General features: G+C 38.3%; 1 non-coding gene across 1 annotated transcript; it reads left to right on the top strand.

Annotated features, from left to right (window-relative positions):
- Positions 1-2,108: 2,108 nt before the first annotated feature.
- Positions 2,109-2,215, top strand: LOC145580541 (small nucleolar RNA R71). The gene has a single exon (XR_014099560.1). It is a non-coding gene; the product is annotated as a small nucleolar RNA R71 (small nucleolar RNA).
- Positions 2,216-3,883: the final 1,668 nt, after the last annotated feature.

Genomic DNA, 3,883 nt, shown 5'->3' with positions numbered 1-3,883 from the left:
GTAGAATTTGATAAGGAATAAAACTCCACGCCGTCGCCGCAAAACCAAACTTGTCGCTTGGCGACAGCTCTGTTGTGTGGCGACAAGGCTTGTCGCGTAGCGACAGGCCTGTCGTTTGGCGACAGCCTAGATTTCTACGCGCTTTCAAACACGGAGTCCACTTATCAATCAAAATTGACTTGTAAAGTCCGTATGAAAACTGAAATCGTATTTTTCATAAAATAATATTTTATTCCAAATAAAACTTATCAAAATATAATTATTAATTCTAATTCTATTAGGACTTAAGAGAACCTTCTAGAGAATTCTAGAAGACTATAATTAATTCTAATAACTTTAGGAATAATAATTAATATTGGGCCCTCCCCTAGATCATCGGGCCGCATGTAAAGATCAAACCGGGCCCAGTTTAGTATTATGGCCATAACTTCCTCATTATTCATCGGAATTGGGCTTATAATATATCGTTGAAAAGCTCTTTACAAGCCCCATCCAAATACACTATTATTGGACCCTTCTCGTGGACCAAACTAAACTGGATTGGCTATTTTCATAAAATAGAGTTGTTTTTCGAAAATAGAAAGAAAGAATTTTTAATAAAAACTAACCGCAACACCTGACCTTTCACACTTTCACTTTATTCGATTATTCGACGCAAAAGGTATTCATCACTGGGTTTGGTTTTTGGGAGACACAAATGGGTATCTACAACACTCTGCTTGAAATTAGCATTGTTCTAGCCATGTCTTCAAGGCTTCTATTCTTGCGTTCCACAACTCCATTTTGATGTGGAGTTCTTAGTGCTGAGAAGTTATGATCCATTCTATGCTCTGTACAGAATTCATCAAACTTGTAATTTTCAAATTTGTACCATGATCTGATCTGAGATGTACCAATGGATTACCTGTTCTTCAATGTTCTTTCTTTACAAAAGCAACAAATTCATCAAACGTTTCATCTTTACTGACAAGAAAGAATACCCAAGTATACCTTGAAAAATCATCAACAATTACCATAACATATTTCTTACCACTTCTACTTTGGATTCCCATTGGTCCACAGAGATCCATATGAATAAGTTCCAAAGGCCTTTTGGTGCTTACCATCTTTTGGATTTAAAAGAAACTTAAGTCTGTTTTCCTCTAACATAAGCATCACATACCTTATCATATAGGAACTTAATGCAAGGAAGTCCTTACACTAATTCTTTAGATCTCAGTTTATTAAGTAAAGAAAAACTTGCATGACCAAATCTCTTGTGCCACAATAGAGGATCATCCTCAATAACACTGAGACATGTCAGACTGCTATTAGGAACCTCGTTAACAACCGTTGAGCTTGGGAAGTGACCACTAGGATTGGAGGATGAACTTCCAACTTGTTGCGCAATTTGAGCCAATTGATTCTCAATTATCTTATTGTGTGCTTGAAGTTGTTGGATGTTCGCTTGCATATCCGCATTGCTTTTTCCTTGTTGTGTAATGAAGGTCTCAAGTGCGGCTTCAAGGCTAGATTTTTGAGGAGGTGGAGGAGCGGGTTGGTTATATTGTTGCCTTTGTTGGTTTTGGTCCCTTTGGTTAAGATGACGGTAAGGAGCTTGTTGGTTTTGTGGATGAGATTGGTTGTATTGGTTTTGAGGGGGGCCTTGATTTTGTTGTTTCCAACCTGTGTTTTGTTGGGGTTTCCAACCTTGATTGTAGGGTTGAGAGTATTGATCGTTTCTTTACCCAATAGCCGCAGCTTGTTCTTGGTTAGTTGAGTTGCAATAGGAGGACAAGTGATCATTTCCTCCACAAGTTTCACAAGACATGACTTGTTGTGAAGAAGAGCTTGGAGATGTAAGGGTGGCTTGATCTAGCTTGTGAACTAGCATGTCGAACTTTGATGCAATAAGGTCTATTGCACTAAGGTCGTGGATTCCGCCCTTTTTTGCTTGAGGTTGCTGTCTATCACTTCCGTATGCATAGTGCTTTGCCACTTCTTCAATCATCTTGTATGCATCATCTACCGATAGCTTTTTAAGGCTACCACCGGCCCCGTTATCAAGGTTGGCCCTTGAAGTAGGAGTAAGACCATCATAAAAGCTTTGAACAATGATCCATCATGTGAAACCATGGTGTGGGCATTTTCTAGTGTAGTCCTTGAAACGCTCCCAAGCTTCACTTAAGGTTTCATCAATCTCTTGGTTGAAATTGGTGATTTTCCTTCTTAGTTCGGCGGTCTTTTCGGGTGGACAATACTTTCCAAGGAAAGCTCTAGTGACTTCATCCCATGTGGTCAATGATCCCTCTTCTACCGTTCTCAACCAATGCTTTTCTTTGTCACGGAGGGAGAATTGAAACATGTGCATACGGATGAACTCTTCCGTGATATTGTTTTGCTTGATGGTTGTGCACAATTCGAGAAAGTTGTCCAAATGAGCAAAAGGACACTCATGAGAACTCCCACCAAATTGATCACTTTGTATCATACGGATGAGTTGAGGTGAAAGCTCAAAATTATTTGCATTCGTAGTAGGGAGACGTATGCCACTCCGAAGTGTGAAGGCATTGGGGTGGTCATAATCTCGTAACAATGGTGGAGGAGGATTGTTATCACCCATGTTATCTTCTTCGTTGGTCGCAAAGATTTCCTCCGGATCGGAATCCGAATATACAATAGAGAACTCGGGTGTGCCTTGCAAAAGCCTCCTCACGTTTCTCAAAGTCCTATTTAACTCTGGATCAACGGGAATAAGCGGTGATTGCTTACTCTTCCGTGTCATGCAAGGTCAAACAAAGCTAAGAAAAACGTTAGCAATGACTATTAAAAGTTGAAAACACAAATATACAAAAATAAATAAGAGAAATTATGATACAAATATACAAACTTAGACTCATTCAACAATAATACATTCAATGTTACTTTGCCTCCCCGGCAACGGCGCCAAAATTTGATAGGCCGTCGTTGAGCCTACCAAAGATAAAGTTCTATCTTGGTCTCACTAGCTAATAGCAAGGGTAAGAAAGGGTTGAACCCAAGAGAGGCGTTGAATCAACCACCGAGATACTACCGCATAAATAAGCTAAATGAAGTCGAGATTGGTTTGGTTTTATGTAACAAGTGCTAGTTCAAGTCAACTAAAGTTAGGGGGAGATTAACAATATTTAGAGAGTTCTAGGGCTTGGGATATACCACTCAATTTCGTCACAAATCACAATTAGCAAGTAGCAAACAATGGTAATTTGAGGGGATAATATAGGGGAAGTCATCTAAAGCACCCAACTACTCTCTCAAGCTAGAGGGATTACTCGAATTATGAATACAACCTACTCTCGTGGTTACAAAGCATAAAACAAGTATTAAAGCATAATCACGATGACAAAAACATTCCCTTGGCTGGAAATTCCTATTCTCATTGCATTTCAAGTCAATTAAGCGTAAGGGAGCTAACTCAAGTTCATCTCTCGATCCTTCGTTGAGAAATCTTAGATAATAGTTCTAGTAATGGCCATATACAAGAACTAAGCAATTAAACCACTTAAGCTCAACTAATTAACACCCAACAATTACCAAATTAACACATGCAACAAGTAATTAGTGACTACATTGAGGGTTTTACCCAAACCCTAGAAAATTAGACTACTCACAATCCATGGAGATTAAAGCAATTAAGGATTTCAAGTAACTCATGAACAAGAATTAACTAAAGATTAAGCTAAATAACAATCTAAGCATACAAGAATTAAGCAAGATAATTAACAACCAAAGCAATTAAAATGGAAAAGAAGAGTGAGAAAATGTTACTAGAAGCTTTAACTTGGATATCAATGGTGGAACTTGTCTTCTACAATGATTGAGAATGAAATTTCCAAGCTAATAATTATAATCTAACTAATGATTG

Source organism: Chenopodium album, chromosome 14, assembly GCF_948465745.1.
Source record: "Chenopodium album chromosome 14, dcCheAlbu1.1, whole genome shotgun sequence".
NCBI lineage: Eukaryota > Viridiplantae > Streptophyta > Magnoliopsida > Caryophyllales > Amaranthaceae > Chenopodium > Chenopodium album.
The sequence above is the reverse complement of the archived record's forward strand: the minus strand, read 5'-3'. Positions and strand labels throughout refer to the sequence as shown.